Source organism: Notolabrus celidotus, chromosome 19 (assembly GCF_009762535.1).
Source record: "Notolabrus celidotus isolate fNotCel1 chromosome 19, fNotCel1.pri, whole genome shotgun sequence".
Taxonomy (NCBI): domain Eukaryota; kingdom Metazoa; phylum Chordata; class Actinopteri; order Labriformes; family Labridae; genus Notolabrus; species Notolabrus celidotus.
Window position 1 is genome coordinate 3,929,409 of NC_048290.1, and position 17,946 is coordinate 3,947,354.

General features: G+C 39.1%; 1 long non-coding RNA gene across 1 annotated transcript; it reads right to left on the minus strand.

Moving 5' to 3' along the window:
• Positions 1-10,705: 10,705 nt before the first annotated feature.
• LOC117830952 lies at positions 10,706-17,946 on the minus strand. Its single transcript, XR_004634871.1, has 2 exons — positions 17,843-17,946; positions 10,706-11,053 (listed from the first exon to the last, which is right to left on the minus strand). It is a non-coding gene; the product is annotated as an uncharacterized LOC117830952 (long non-coding RNA).

Genomic DNA, 17,946 nt, shown 5'->3' on the forward strand with positions numbered 1-17,946 from the left:
AGTATCACATAGTAATGTATCGTAGCATGTATCGTATTGTATTGTAACAGTGACTGTAAGGTATCGTGTATCATATTGTAACGTATTGTGTACTGTATGGTATCTTAACGTGAGGTATCGTATCATAACTTATTCAATCGTAATGTATCGTATTGCATCGTAACGTATTGCATCGTAACGTATTGCATCATAACGTATTGCATCGTATTACATCGTAATGTATCGTGTATCGTATCGCATTGGGACGGATCGCATCGTAATTTATCGTGCTGTAAGGTATGGTATTTTATAGTATTGTATCGTATTGTGGTGTAACGTAATGTATTGTGTACTGTATGGTATAACGTAAGGTATCACATCGTATCGTAAAGTTTTGTATGGTAAGGTATCGTATCGTATAGCATTGTATCGTAACATATCGTAACGTATGGTGTTGTATAGTATTGTATCGTATTGTACTGTAACATAGTGATCGTAACATATCGTGTATCATATTGTTATGGTATCATGGCGTAAGGTATCGCATCGTAATGTATAGTATCGTATGGCATTGTAACATATCGCATTGTAACATATCGCATTGTAACGTATCGTGTATTGTAATGTATCAGATACTGTATGCTTTTAGAATGTAAGATATTGCATCGAAACATATAGCATCATAACGTATAGCATCTTAATGTATCGCATTGTAACGTATAGCATCGTAATGTATCGTATCGTAATGTTTTTTAGCGTATAGCATTGTATCGTAATGTATCAAAACGTATCAAAAAGTATCATATTGTAACGTATCGTGTATCGTATCGTAACATGTCGTATCATAACATATCGTGTATCGTAACATCGTATCATGTACCATAACGCATTGCATCGTAACATAAGGTATCGTATTGTATTGTATCATATATCGTAGCATAATGCATCATCATCACTCAAAGACTGTTTAAAAGCCAATATCGCCAAATTGAGTCATCAATAATGCCGTTATCAAAATACTTCACTGTCAATAACAACAAAGCGGGAACACACATTATCAAATCCACTCTAAAAACTGAATTATCAAACATCAAACTTTCAATAACTGCAACATCAGCACATCGAACGATAAATAACATCAGTATAAAACTTTAAATTATCAGTAACGAGCATTTAAAAACACCAATAGTGGAAATATAAAAACACTTAACTCTAAAAACCCAAATATCAAATCTCTCAAGTATCACTTACCTCAATATAAAGCCACAGAATAATCAATAACACCAAGTAGTCTTTACCACCAATATTAAAACTGTCATCGTCACTGGACTGAATGATGACAACCTAAACTATCAATATCTTAAAAACCAACACATCACATGACGGATGATGAACACCAGAGTGTCAAACAGTCTGATGCAGTATCTCTGAAGGATGATTTCCATATGAAACAAAGCACAGCGCTCTCTGTGTGTATCATTCTGAAGCGTCACATAAATCACATGCAGGATTGAGTGAAATGATCCCATTACAATCATTAATCAATGTGATCATCTCCTGACATCTGTTGGCTTAAACAATGGACGCGGCCATCCGTGCACGCCATGTGTCATCGGAATAAAAGCGTTGAAAATGAGAGCGAGCGGGTCTTATACGTGTCAGTGACCTCCTTTGTGTACGTACCAACATGCATCAGGGTTTATAACCTATCAAGATGGTGAGTGATCTCCTCTAATGGATCCCTATTTCATAGATTAACAACAGAGCTCATTTAGTTAATCACTGCAGATTGGATCAAATTTATAGATTTGATGCTATTGTCCATTTCAGGAAAAGCAGAGCAATTACATGAAAAGCCCCGAGGCCAGATGTCTGACCTCTGATTAAAAGCCAAGAAAGCAGAGCTGACAGTGACATTAAACTGAATTATTCGGCTGCAAGCTTTCTGCTACTTTTGATCTCTTTTGTTACGTTTTCCTTCCTTTTAGGTCGAATGAAGCGCTCCTGTAATCCTCACATTGCAGCGCATGTTCTCTCTCCTCCTTGGCTTTACATCGAGAGCATTAAGGTCAGAAATACATTTCATTTGATGGCTGCAGATGTACCTCGAGTTGGACCGCAGCCTAAGAGGATTGTAGCTGTGTTTAGAGCATACATGTTGAGCCACACATATGACCGGCTTGAGCTGCCTTGTTGCAGCCCTACATGCTAAAGAGATCACAACCCCAATTTCTTTCCACTCAAGCTAAGCCATCTGGACTTTGGGCGTTTTGGGTGAAAAGCTTCTTACGACAAACTCTAATGAATTCAATCAGCCTTTACGTTCAGGGAATGTATAGACCGAGTCATGTATGTCCATAGATTCACCAAAGTACAGAGTAATCCTGATTAAATCTTGTTTTAAAACCAAATGACAAGCTGTGCCATGTTATGGAACATGACACTTTGAGGAAGATGTGTGCGCCTGTTGCTCAAACGCTCTCCAACTATTCCTTTTTTTTTATGTTTAAAGCTTCTTACAGCAAAATCTAACAAATTCAATCAGCCTGTACGTTGGGGAATGTATAGACCGAGTCCTGTATGTCCATAGAATTACAAACATTTAGGGTAATCCTGATTAGAAAGGACTCATGCCCTTCATCACATCACATTTTGAAGAGGAACATGTGAGTGCTTTGGTTATGGGATGCCATCAAACTGGACTAAAAATGTCCCTCATGGTGCTTTCTGCAGTAAGAAGCTTTTATTGGGGTTAAAAGGTTCTTATAATAAATTCAAAATTCAATCAGCCTCTGCCTAAAATGAATGTATAGATCATTTTATGGATGTCTAAAGATTTGCAAAGGAACATGTTAATCCTGATTGAAAAGCTGCATTTTGAAAAATGTGTATACGTGCTTTACTAAGATTGCACCCAAAGTGTTAAAATATATGAATTCTTAAACTATCTTAAGCAAAGGGCACCTTGAATGATAAGTTTAAATTTGGGGAAATGACTTTCTTTAACCTCAAAAACTTACAGGTCCATTAAAAGTATCCTGTATGATACTTACAGTACTTACCCTGTAGAGGTGGTGGCTGACAGGAGAATTATGACCAAGCTGTCGTCTCTAATGGACATTTTTTTTCTCTATATATTCTTGTTGGAATTCTTGTTCTGTACACCTTTTTGTTTGCTGCTGTAACTCCATGAATTTCCCTGTGGTGGGATGAATAAAGGAGTATCTTATCTTATCTTATCTTACAGCTAGCTGTTGATTAGCTTAGCTTATGTTACCTGTAGGAATCTTGATGGTTGACTGATTGACATCCACACCAATCAGAGTGTGGTGCATTGTTTATGTTTTTATACTGGGTTAGATAACAGTGAGTGAGACAGAACCAAGCGCCGACCTTTGGCTTTAAGTTATGAAGCCAATGCGGATGTGCAAAAAACTGCAGTTCCTCAAGTGTCCACTAGAGGCTGGCTGCAGAAGCCAAGGAATCCCCATCAGGTCCCATGTTAAAATGCTCGACTTTTGGTTTTGGTTTATGTGGCTTGATTTATAGTCTTTGTGCCATTGTACGGACTGCAAACTTTTGTACTAACGCATCTATCAGTAAGAGTTAGGTATAGACTATCATAAATGCACTGAAAAAAATGTTGTGTTGAATCTACTAAATTTCATTATGTGAAGTTGTTGCATGAAATACATTTCTCTAAATCCAGATATATTTATTAACGTTAATTGTACTTAACTTAAAGCTGCTGTGGGGAACTTTTGTTGTGTATCGATTCTGGCGCCCCCTTGTGGACAAAGTGATACCTCTTATCTCTTGTCCTAAACATGCAAAAGTATTGTTGTCAACAAAAGCCTCATCCTGTTGTCTTTTAACAGTCAACTTTATCAGGCAATGTGATTATTTTCCATGAAAACAGTCAAATAAAGGCTTTTTCTGAAGATGTCCATCAGCTGGTCTGACACCTACCCCCTCAGGGCGGTTTCAGGCATTAAAAATGACAACAGAGAAGGTGTCAGTGTTGCTGCTGATGGTCTTGTTGACTACTGAAGGTCATAAAGAGGCATCTGTATCAGTTTCAGTCTGTTTCTCAGCCAGTTCAAAACTCCTCACAGGGCCTTTAATAAATATATCTGGATTTAGAGAAATGTATTTCATGCAACAACTTGACATAATACAATTTAGTAGATTCAACACAACATTTTTTTCAGTGTGGGCGCATTGGACCAATGATGGCTGCCTCAGCTCCTCTTTTATGCCTCTTTCTAGGTCGACCTAAAGTAAGGTTGAGTCAGGATTTTCCATATGGGGACCGCTATCATTTAAATATTGAAATCTTGAATTTTTTATCATATTTGTTGGGACTCAAACACCAAACTTGGGGGAACCATCCCTGACAATCTTGAATGTCTGGTCTGCCAAGTTTTCCAATAAGTGGTGAAAAGTGTGACTGAAGTTTCAGAGTACAATCCATACTTTTGCCATGGGTTTTTCCATCAGCTTTTCCACTGGTGATGGTCTCTGCAGAAAGAACAACTAACTATAACATTTGTCGCTCTTCTTGCAGGAACAAAAAAGCACAATTAAAGTTGCATCAAGGGTATAAAAGGTGAGCCATTCTTCACTCTATTCCAAGTCAGTGCACCAAACTTGAAATGATTTAAAAGCTGTTATTTGAAGGTAAACTCCCTTAATAATGTTGCTATCTGGCCTCCAGTCTTCATGCTAAGCCAAGCTAAACCATGCCACTGGCTGCAGCATCATATTTACTGCACAGACATGAAAGTGGTGTTAATCTTCTCGTCTAATCCTGTGAACAAAATGGGAACAAGCATGAATCCAAAATGTTGAACTCTCCCTGTAAATCACACACAGAGGTTTGTCCCCTCCAGCTCGGGTTGTGTAAACGTTCACTCCAACTGTCCAACTGGCACGTCTTTGTTTTGTTTGTATGTTATGAGAAACGTTTCAAATCATCTCTGGAAATCCTTTTATGATATCTGTTGTACCTGCTCGTATATATTCCTCATCCGCTCTCATTTGATGATGGTTTTAGCCGCAGCTCTGGCCGTGACATAACATCCCGGCTCAGAACAGGAGCACACGGGCTCGGTGACGGGGATTACGGCTCATTCTTCAGAGCGCTGGGTTTATTTTAGGGTCCGACTGGATAAAACTGGATTAGCATCACAATGAATCCCCGGGGCACTCAAACCCAGAGGTCAGCTCCTCCGTGCCCTTTGACATTTCAAATGTTTATAAATCCCCATCTGTGTTGTGATTGCTAAACATAGATTTGATCAGCTGTCATTCCAGTGAGGTGTCCGTTTTTGAGACGTGTCAGGCGTTTTTTAAAAAACTGTGACAGGTTTTATCTGCCTCTCTCTGCAGACTCACTTTACTGAAGCTCCTGATCCACATTTGGTACTTTTTATTTGAGTTAAACTAAGTCCTGAAAGAGTTTAGCTCTGATTTTAAAAGAGAATACTTTTCTATCCAGCTGCTTTTTGCCTTTGTTTGAATCTTAGTAAATAAATCAGTTGAATTAAAATATAAAAAAAGGTTGCAGTCTGATCGGTTTTCACAAAAAGTAGAGCCTTTATTCTCACGCAGCACGAGCAGACGTACGAGTTGTTACGGATCTAGAGTTTTAAATGAGATAAAAGAGTTTTAGTTTGGATTCTGATCCACAGGTTTCACCTGTAATCAGTCCTTATTGGGATTGGGATATTCTCCCACAGCTGGTGTCAATCAGTGACATTAAACCAGAACATCTGCTCACCTTTTGTAATAAATCAGAGTTTAGTTATTACGTTTCAGCAAATCAAACATGACCTCATCACTCTGCATCCTGCTGAAAGTGGTCTGAAAAAAGAGAAGTAGTTTTAAAAAGCAGATCTAAATGCACACTTTGGTAAGAGCCACAACTGTAGGATATTTGGTGATGGTGCTCATGGGAAATGCAGTCTTCATCCCAGTAATGCACTACAGATTTCCTCCAATGGGGTCACCAGAATCAACACAACATGAAAACACCTCACAGTGACTTTAATAGAAAGAGTAAAAAAAAGAGAAGCTTAAATCAACATGAAAACGAGTAAAAAATTACAATAAATGATTTAATTATTACAGATCCTCTCACAAATAAAAAACAATCAGTCAATCAATCTTTATTTATAAAGCGCCAAATCACAACAAACTTTATCTCAAGACGCTTTTACAAACATAGGAGGTCTAGACCACTCTATGTCAAATTATGAACAGAGACCCAACTTCAAGACAGGGTAAGACTCAGTCTGACCCCACCTTAATCCATCATGAGCATTGCACCTCACAGCATTTAGCAAGTTACAGTGGCGAGGAAAAACTTCCTTTTAACAGGCAGAAACCTCGAGCAGGACCAGACTCATGTTAGACACACATCTGCTGAGACCGAGTTGGGTCTTGAAAGAGGGATAGAGGAGAGTAAGAGAGAGAGGTGATAGTGATGAGACGAGTAGTAGGAGCTGTTGCCGCTGGAGTCCAGAACATCCGCAGCAGGAGGACGTCTACGGCAGCTCAGAGGAACCTACGAGACAAGGGAGCTCAGGGACTCCAGAAAGGTCTATGTTTAGTAACTTTAATGGGACAGGAAGAGTTAAAGTAAGTGATGGGGGGAAGGGGGGTGGGAAAGGATCCCAGTGTGTCAGTGCGCCAGTTCCCCTGGCAGTGTAGGCCTATAGCAGTATAACTAAGACCTGGTCCAAGCCTGATCCAGCTCTAACCTTTATCAAAAAGGAAAGTTTGAAGCCTACTCTTAAAAGTAGAGAGGGTGTCTGCCTCCCTGACACTGACTGGTAGATGATTCCAAAGGAGAGGGGCCTGATAACTGAAGGTTCTACCTCCCATACTACTTTTAGAGATTTTAGGTACAACTAGCAGGCCTGCATGTTAAAAACATATTAATTAACAGTTTGTCGCTGCATCCACAAATGCAGCAGGTTCCATAAACATTATGCAGACACATCAGTGACCTATCAACGAACCGCAGCCAATTTAAGATGGACTGAGTTGAAGTGGAAAACTATCCTTTGGTCTAAAAAAATAAATAAAAATTTGACGTTCTTTTTGGAAAATCATGGACCCTGTGTCCTCCGCTCTCAAGAGGAGGGAGGGACCACCCGGCTTGTTATCAGCGCATTGCTCAAAAGCCAGCATCTGTGATGGTATAGGTGATGCATGACATGATGCAACATCACAGTAAACATGCACCTATACATTATTGTTTAATGATTCACATCACTTTGTTGAAGAAAGATACAAAAGGCTTAGCAATAAATACAAAAATAAAATGAACATGGTTACAAAGGGCAGTAAATGAGATAAAAATGCTGAAAGAAACAGAATCAAAGAAAGTCAGAGATCTCTGCTTCACACCAGATCACAGATTGTAGAGGAGAATCTTAAAGCTAATAGTGAGCAGCTTTGTCTCTCTCACTCTCCTTGTTCACATTTCCTTTATGAAACTGCACAAACCGCAGCTCTCTGACGCCGGCCTCCAAGGAACAGTTTGTGGCCTACATGTCTCGTTCAAGGGCACCGTGCTGTGCCTCTCGCTCTCCTCCGGTTTATCTCTGCTGGTTAAGTGAGGTTACAACACAATGAGAATCTCCATCATCTTGACTGAAGAGGTCGGGAGCGCGGAGCCGGAGAGACGAGGTTCAGATTTGTTCTCTCTGGTCGTGAGAGAAATGTATCATTCTGTTGGATGCTGGGAGAACGCTGGCTATTAGGGACTCTGAGGAAATCTGGCGATGATGAATTCATCTCAGGGACAGTCACAGTCCTCTGAGGATGAACCAGCTGACACTCCTGATATCCTGATATGTGCTGTTTGTTTTGAGGGAAACTTCTCAGCTGTCTTATTGATTTATTTACATTATTTAATACAGAATAATAAGAATCTGCAGAAGATATAGTCCTTCCTAATCCCCTGACTCTTACCTTGCACAAAGTGTGTCCTAGATATTCACCGTATTCTTCTATATTCAAATTTATAGCAGCAAAAGTGAGCATGCTATTCTCACTTACACAAGACATAACTAACAGGACACATTTCATACACTTTATTCAACACATTGTGAAGCTTTTGTTTATGAGATCATGTTGATATGACTCTCATAATTACAGAATAGGATTAGGGCTTCTAGAGAAAGAAATCTCTAAATTTGTGAATTTAGAAAGTTGTACATTTTGGAGAAAAAACTCAAATTTTCTGAGGTTATAAAGTTGTAGATTTTTGAGAAATAAATCAAAAATAGCAAGTTTTCAAAGACCTAAATCTATGAGAAATCAAACTTGAATTTTTCGAGTTTATAAAGTCGTAGATTTTTCAGAAAAAACGTAAAGATTTTCGAGTTTTTAAAAAACGTAAAGCTGTGAGAAATCAAACTAGAAATTTTTCATGTTTACAAAGTCATACATTTGGGGCGCTGGTGGCCTAGTGAGAAAAAACCAAGCAGCGACATTTGGTGTTAAGATATGAAGCCAATGCGGAGGTGCAAAAAAAACTGCAGTTCCACAAGTGTCCACTTGAGGCTGGCTGCAGAAGCCAAGGGATCCCCATCAGGTCCCATGCTAAAACGCTCAACTTTACAGCAGAATTTAAAAAATAGTTTTGGTTTATATGGCTTATTTCTGTATTCATGCACACTGCAAAGGGGGCAAACTTTAGTCTAACATATCTGTTGAGGGGCGCTGGTGGCCTAGCGGTCTAAGCGCCCCACATACAGAGGCGTCAGTCCTTGTCGCAGGGGTCGCCGGTTTGATTCCCGGACGTGACCATCTCCTGCATGTCCTCCCCCTCTCTCTACTCCCCACAATCCCTGTCTCTCTTCAGCTGTCCTATACAATAAAAGCGAAAAAGCCCCAGAAAATATATATTTTAAATAAAACATATAAAGAAAGTCACATATTTACAAGAAAACAAGTTTTCTTTCTCAAAAATTCAAAAATGTGTATTTCTCGGGTGGCCCTAATCCTCCTCTGTACTTATGAGTCATATCAACATGATCTCATAAACAAAGCTTCACATTGTGTTGAATTCAGTGTCTGAAATGTGTCCTGTTAGTTATGTCTTGTGTAAGTGAGAATTAACAGCCATGCTGATGACTTTGCTTTGAGCGTACAGCTGGATGCTAACAAGATTTGCATTAGCAGCTACAGCGTCAAACTTGCTGGCATGCTCACTTTTGCTGCTATAAATTGGAATATAGAAGAATTTCTCAGTTGGCCCTCATCCTCTTCCGTACATGATACCTGAAAGTACAGCGTCTTAGAATTCAGCAGCCTCAGACACATTTAGGGAGGATTTGTGACCATGAGGACTGAGAGTAATTCATTCTTCATCGCCTTTGGTGCAGCTTTGAAGGGGCGACAAGCTCTAACAAGTGAGGAGGAAAAACACCTCAAAAGAGAAATCGTCTCCAGCAGACTCTGAAATCTCTCACTGCAAAATAAAAATCTCACCCTTCAGAGATTCTTTTGTTCTCGACAGAGCGGCCTGTGAAAGGAATGACTTCAGCTGTAATGGAGTCTAAAGATTTACGGTGTGGCCGACACTTTGACTTCACTCCACACACACGTCTGCTAATCCGGGCTGATGTCATCGCAGCTGGGTGGACCCTGCCTCGTTAATTATTAAGAGACCCATATTACACATTAGCAATTAGATAATCGCCATGAGCACTATCTCCTGAGATAGCTTTATAGATTTACATTCCACTTAGTCCAGAAATCTTAAGGGCTTAAAGCAGTGGTCATCTGAATCTCAGGACTCTCTCTTCTTAACATTAAATATATATGTTTTATCTTATCTGATGGAGTGCAGACATCTAACTCAGACAGGGGGTGTTATGAACCAAAGAGTGTCCTGTAAATGTTCAGTTATTTATCCTATGTGTTTATATCTTGTATTTATTTGATCTTTCTAACTTAAACAGATGTTTAATTTTGCTTTCTACCCTTATGTTATTAATTAAACTATATTGATTTTATTCACTTTCAAGTATTTTTTTTTTATGACTGTTTTTTATTATTTTACCCATTTGTCTTGTTTCCTGTTGAGTTAAGAGAGAGCAACAAAAGCATTTTTTTTACTGTGCAATATAGATTTTTTAAAGTGCAATTCACATTATATGTGTCTACTGGTGCAATAATGATGTTTAATGTTGTTTTCTATGGTGCAATATATTTTTTTTTACATTGCAATATTCATTATATTTGTCTACAAATACAATGTATTGTTACTGTGGTGCAATTCTTTTTGCAGGTGCATGATAGTTTACTGTGCAATACTAACTATTTGCGATGCATTGTATTGATTTTATGGTGCAATATTAATTTTTTTCCATAGTGCAATATACATGATATTTTTCTACTAGTGCAAATTGTTTTGAAGGTGCATGATATTTTGCTGTGCAATGTTAATAATAAACAATGCATTAAATTGTTTTTACCGTGCAATATGTACAATAACAGTGGAATATGCATAATGTTCAGCTACAATGCAATTTTTTTTAGTGCCATGTTTTTTGAGTTAGTGTAAGATATTTTACTGTGCAACATTTATTATTTACAATGCATTATATTGTTTTTACTGTGCAGTATGCATTGTTTTCATAATGCAATATCCATTATATCTTCTTCAAGTGCAATTTGTAAATCAACAGCCCTCTGGTGTCATCACTAAAGGTTCAAGTTGTTTATTTTTGTTGAAGATCATGCCTCAGATCAGAACATGTGTCATTTTAAGACAACTTGTGGGACCTGTTTTCTTGCCATTTGGAAATCAAGTTTCATATGTGCCACATTGTCAACTGAAGGAACAAAGTTTGTTATGTTTGTTATGTTTGTTCTTTTTAGATTGTAAGTTGACATGAGGGTGTTACTAGAGCTGTGTGCCAGCGAGCACAACATGGTACCAGACCTTGTCCCAGTAGCAGGTCAAGTCCTGGATCTCCACTAAGGCGTCCTTCTTCTCTTCCTGTGGCAGTGCTGCTCTCCCTTTGGTGACCTCATCCAGCTCCAGGAAGTCCTTGATGGTGAAAAGACAGAAGAGTCAGAGCCAAGTTATGACCCATCATAACATGACCCCATGCTGTAGTATGTCGCTTTTTTCACCAAAAATAAGGCACGCTATAGTATTTCGTTCTCAAAAGGTCGTCTTTATGCTGGACGTCTGGACTTGTTTTTTGAAGTGCTTAATGAAAACAATCTACCTCCCCTCATGTATCAAACCCCTGATCCCTTTCCTCTTCAATAACTAAAACACTCAAATAATCTAATCTCACATCTTGGAGGGCGTGGTCAGGTTAGATTCTGTTTCCAGTGTTCCAAAACCCTGATCGGTGCAGAGAGGGCAAAGTTAGATAAACTTTTTTCCCACAGAGCTTTGTCACGTAAGACCCGGGCAGCAGACAGAAGAAAAATGTAGATATATCTCATGTGAAACATGTAGAACTGGGTGGTTTACAAAGCTTGCTGTAAGATGCTGTAAAGCGGAGAGTTGTATCTTGTCTCTTCTGAGTTTTTAATATCAATCCAAAGTAAGTCAACCAGACTGGACTCAGCCTCTAATTAGTTCATGCACAGCTATTGCTAAACTTTGAATTTTGCATTAAGCCATTACATTGTTAATAAATAACCTCATAACATCCCACAGAATGAGATTTGCTGTCATAACATTAACACACTTTCACTGACAAATGAAGCTTGCAGACATTTCTTGGATCACCTGTGAGCATAAATAAACATTCATGCAATTAAGACTTTGGAAATTAGAGTTTCCATTCAGTCATGGTGTTAGCTGTGGGCTGCAGGTTAGGATTGTATTTTATCTTTGTCTTTTAGAAACTACATTCATGGAAAGTATCCTGAATTGGTGATAGAAAGTTCCTTTTTCAATTTACTTTAATACTGAGGAAAACTTTAAAACCTGAAAATTCTCAGGCAAGTTCTGAAGCTAGACTTAACTAGACTTATAGGTGCTTCTTTTTAAAAGACATCAATGATACTGACATTCACAGAAAGGGTAAGAAATCCCCAATTTAGGAATATTTGTGTCTTGATTGTACGTCAAAAATTGACTGAGTTATGACTCAGAGAAGAAGTGCAATTTTGGCGCAAGTTGTGTCAAGCACACTCCATGCAATGTCAGCACGTCTTCCTGAGTTTCTAAGAACTGTTGCTCTGAGCTATATCAGGTTTTCATGTGTCTCTTTGAGTTCAAGGCCCCTTCAGTCACCTATCTTCAGTTTAAGGGATTGTTATTAGATAGACTCTGGGCCCTCGTATCTTCCAGACACCACATATTGCAGCAGGGAGAGTCGCTTAGTCAGGATAATGGCCTCGATTATTGATTAACAGTCTGAGTATTTACAGTGAGCACACTTCTGCAGCTCCAGCCACATGGTGTGATGCGCTCAGCAGCATGTGACCAGGTCGTCTTATTTCCCTTTAAGTGTGGAGACTGAGGCTGTTTATGGTGGGACTAATCAGGCTGCTCCTCTCAGGGGTCAGATATTCTTACAGCCGGACACCTGGAGGCTTCTCAGCGTGACCACGGCTCACACTGTCCCTCTGTGTCTGCTCTATATGTGCGTATAGAAGCAGTTACCAGAGGACAAATGTATAACTGAGGACACATCTGACATGCCTTGTCTGTTTTCACCTTAACTGCCCTCAAAGTCCCTCTATAGAGGTCTTTGAGAGGGAGGAAGGTTTCCTGAGGTGTCTGTGCTGGGAATAACACATGAGTATGTCTTTTGTATGTGGCCTATGATACAAGATTTTTCTGGTTTGCTACTTGCATGATCTAAATAAGTTAGAGAATCTGCTTCCTGGAACAAAAGTCAGATTTTTGGCCATCCTGTGAGTCATCGGACAGGTGGGACCTTTTTTGGATTTGGTGACATCAGGGACTCTCAATGGAGTCAGAGTTTATTAGAGGTCACTGATGGAAAAATGTCCCTCTGACTGTTAAACCTACAGACAACATTTACAGATATTTCCATCAAAGGAATATATTACTCCTTAGTTATTTATGTCGTCATTTTTGGGTCATTTTTTAACTTTTATTAGAGAGGACAGCTGAAGAGAGACAGGAAACGTGGGGAGTAGAGAGTGGGAGATGACATAGAGCAGAGGGTCATGGCCGGGAGTTCATCCAGTGGCCGCTGCGACGAAGACTAAAGCCTCTGTACCAAGCGTCAACCTCTGGTCTCAAACGATGGAGCCCATGCGGAAGTGTTATAAACTGCAATACATCAAGAATCCGCTTGAGGCTGGCTGCAGAAACACCGGAAACCACATAGACATGAATGGGAAAAAGACGATCTTTGCAGCATTAATAAACATGTTTACAGCCTGGTTCAAAAAACGGCTTGGCTCTACGAAGCTGATCTCTCTAATGGCACACACTGTACGGGGGGTGGATTTTTTTCTAACGTGACGGTTCAGAAGATATTAAGATTACAAGTTTTTGCCCAAATAAGGACATGACTGACTGGACTCCTGAACGGGAACACATAGCTGTTGGCTAAGAGGCTCAAACTCCGCCCCTTTACGTCACATTCTGCCTGATTGAGTTCCGCATTTCCAATATGGCTGCCGCCGCCGATTGGCTTCAAAACAGCGCTCAGGAACAGATGGGTGACATCACGGATACTACGTCCATTATTTATACAGTCTATGGTCTGTACATGGGGGGCACACTTAAACCCCAAAGGTACAAGTATGAATACATAAAAGTCAAAGCTCTGATTGAACTTCTTTTACGTTGTATTGCTTTTACTGTTGATAATTAATCACGATTGGTATGGGGCTTGGACCAATCAGAATCAAGTATTTAACCCTCCTGTTATGTTGCGGGTCAAATTGACCCATTTTAAAGTTCAAAAATCCCCCCCCCCCAAAAAAAAATTTTAGTATTTTTTTGGCTATGAAACTTCTGCTTGGCTTAATTAGCGTGAACAACGCTAATTAGATAGTGTTCGTGGGTCAATTTGACCCTGCAGTCAAAGTGGAGGCCAAAAGGGGTCCGAAGTGTCAAATACTAAATGTTTCTTTGCAACTGTGTTACATATTTCACCCTGATCACTTTCCAATGTACATAAAAATAAGGTTTTAACATGAATTTTCATGAAAAATGAGAGAGTTATCCTCATTGAACCATGATCTGTGAGAGTTAAAGAACACCAATGCTCTAAATATTGATTTAAATGCTTAGTAATGGAGTTAATAATCACATTTTAAAAATCTGAATTGGGATTTTTTTGGGTTCTGACACTTTTGAATCATTAAATATGCCCCGGGTCAGGTTGACCCAGGAACATTATTGCTGTCCCTAAGAAATGAACATTACAGGAGAGTTAAGACAATGTTTCAAAGTTATAGAAAGGAGTCTGTTTAGCAAACCAGAAAGTCTAGATATGTTAAAATGTTTTAAGATGTTGGGAGTGAAACTTAAATATTAATGTAAAGGAAAATATATTACAGAAAATTAGAGGTATATTAAAGCAGATTTGTCCTCTGTTATTCCCTCTTGAGTTCACCGTGAATCAGAGAGGAGTAACAGTGAAGACTGAATCGAGCGCTCCATGTTCAGGCTTGCTGTTGGGTGGCTTTGTAGGGCGACGACGGCTGGACTTTGGTCCTGAATTACTTCCCTGAGATCCGTTTCTGAGAGGGGCTCATCAGGGCTGCAGATATATCTGTGAAACATTAACAGAGTGCTGTGCAATGCCGGAGCCTCTTGCTCTCTCTATCAGCATTTTTTTAGCGATAAACTGTCTGAACCCGGGCGCTTTATCTTTAGACCTCATCCTTTAACAGCGCTGTAACTGGTGTGGCTGCATTACAGTCTCTGCATCTGACCTAAAGGAGGAAGAGTTCCTGCTCTTTAAAGAAGCCAAGTTGAAAGTACCAGGAAAAAGGTGTTTTACATGTACCAAAGCGGGTGTTCTTTGTGTTGTTCCTGCTTTGGCTCCAAAGAAGAGGGCAAAAGGCCGTATTTCCTGTAACTGCCTCTGAAAATCGAGCTCATTCAGTGTCACTTTTATGCCTGATTTGCTTCATAATATCAGTATCTGTCCTGGTGTAAACTCTGAGCCACAGCAAATCCCTGCCATTAAATGTTCCCTGCAGATTACGACCATTAATCACAGCTGTAAAACCAACAATATCCATTAACAGCATTCATGATCTGCTAAAGTAGCCCTGGGTGATAGCTCATGGGCTAAAAGGTAACCTACACCCTGTCAGGATGATGCTGTGCTCGTTTAAATACCGTCATTGATGGGTGTGGGCAACATTTTTACGAATTACTCAGACACCATCTGATCTGAAAGAGCTCATAGTGCCCTGTTACCCCTCTTGAACTTTACACTCCTATAACACAGGCCTGGTTGTGACATAAAGTCTCTAAAAGTAGTATGGGAGGTAAAGCCTTCAGGAGCTCCTCTCCTTTGGAATCATCTACTCTTTTACAAAGAGGAAAGTAAAGCAAAGTGTGACCGTCCTTAGTTGAAGTTCAGGTGGTGTTACTGTCCATGCCAACATGCTGAAATGTGAAGCATGCACTTGAGGAAAACCTTTGCCCCGCTTTCTATAAAGAGATTATTATCTTTCAATTCTGTGAAGCGTTTACACAGAACAATAAATCTGTTGTGTTTCAGACTTAGAAAAGAAAAGAGTCTTCTAAATCCCCCGGGTTAAGCTCCCACCTTCATGGAGAGCTGGCCGCCCCACTAATCAGCCTGACCCCTCCAGCAGTGTTATCTGGTTTCAAGCACAGGTCATTACAGGTGAGGTATCAAAGGTGTGACTTATATCTTAGGTTCTAAATGATGTCAGCTGACTTTAGCTGTGAGGTAGGATCAAGTGGATTAGCAGCAGCAGCAGCAGCAGCACTCAGTGCAGGTGACATTCAGGCATTTATAAATGCCTTTATTTGTTCACAGAAACAGGGTGAGGTCTTCTAAGGGGCTGCCTGACTAGCAAATAAATAAATGTCACACACTTAGACAACAGCTGATGCTAGCATTCAAACAATTCCATGATATTATGCTAGCTAACACCCTGTTAGCTGGTTTGTTTTTAGTTTTTTCCTAAGCTAACACTATGTTAGCTACAAATCTTCCTTGTTCTGTTTTAATGTGTAAAAGTACCACACAATAATATACACTTTCATTCTTAGCTAGTCAACATTTGATTCATACAAGCTAACTTTAGACAGCAGCTAGCTAACACTTGTAGGTTATACATTGTAGAAGACATTGCTATAGGCTACTTTAAGCACTAATTTGTTCTAAGCTAGCATTAAACTAGCTAGGAATCAAGTATAGCTAATATACGCACTTTGATTCATACAAGCTAACTTTAGTCACCAGCTAGCTAAAACTTGTAGACGGCCTCGTAGACAACATTGCTATAGTTCAAGTACTTTTTTGTTCTAAGCTAGCATTACATTAGCTAGGAATTTATTTAGCTTGTATGAGCCCGTTGATTCATTCAAGCTAACTTAAGACACCAGCTAGCTAATACTTGTATACTACCTTGTAGATAACATTACCATAACTTAAGGCCTTGTTTGTTCTAAGCTAGCATCACATTAGCTAGGAAGTTAATTTAGCTTGTGTGAGCACTTTGATACATTCAAGCTATCTTTAGACACCAGCTAGCTAACACTTGTAGGCTATACATTGTAGATGACATTGCTATACTTAAAGTATGTATTTGTTCTAAGCTAGCAGTACATTAGCTAGCTTAGGAATATAATTTTGGTTGTATGAGCACTTTGATTCATACAAGCTAACTTTAGACAACAGCTAGCTAACACTTGTAGGCTATACATTGTAGATGACATTGCTATACTTAAAGTATGTATTTGTTCTAAGCTAGCAGTACATTAGCTAGCTTAGGAATATAATTTTGGTTGTAGGAGCACTTTGATTCATACAAGCTAACTTTAGACAACAGCTAGCTAACACTTGTAGGCTATACATTGTAGATGACATTGCTATACTTAAAGTATGTATTTGTTCTAAGCTAGCAGTACATTAGCTAGTTTAGGAATATAATTTTGGTTGTATGAGCACTTTGATTCATACAAGCTAACTTTAGACAACAACTAGCCAACACTTTTTTCAAACTGCCTTGTAGTTAACATTACTATAACTAAAATACGTGTTTGTTCTAAGCTAGCATTACATTAGCTAGTTTTGGAATATAATTTTGGTTGTATGAACCCTTTGATTCATACAAGCTAACTTGAGACTGCAGCTAGCTAACACTTGTAGGCTATACATTGTAGTTAACATTAAAATATCTGAAGTACTTGTTTGTTCTAAGCTAGCATTACATTAGCTAGGAATATAATTTTATTCAGATCCCCATTAGCTGCCACTAACGCAGCAGCTACTCTTCCTGGGGTCCACATAAAACAAACATAACCTAGAAACATTTTTAGTTGTATGAGCACTTTAGAAAGCAGCTAGCTAATACTTGTAGGATAGTATTACTATAACTAAGGTACTTGTTTGTGCTAGCATTAAACCAGCTAGGAACTGAGTTTAGCTTGTATGAGCATGTTGATTCATACAAGCTAACTTTAGACAACAGCTAGCTAAAACTTGTAGGCTAAAAATTGTAGTTGACATTGCTATACTTGATGTATTAATTTGTTCTAAGCTAGCATTACATCCCACAGACTATCTCTGCCTTCTTGTTGTCTTCTAGTTTCTAAACAGTGAGTTGGTAAAGCTCATCAGAAAGCCTTGATTTAAAAAGATGAGCAAACCAGACCACAGCAGTTTGACATACATACCTCCTTTCAGCTTCAAACCCAGACCGTGTCAGAGAGAGAGGGAGAGAGGGCCACAGTGTGACTAAGATAACACCTCACATCTACCGCAACAATGACACAGAAAC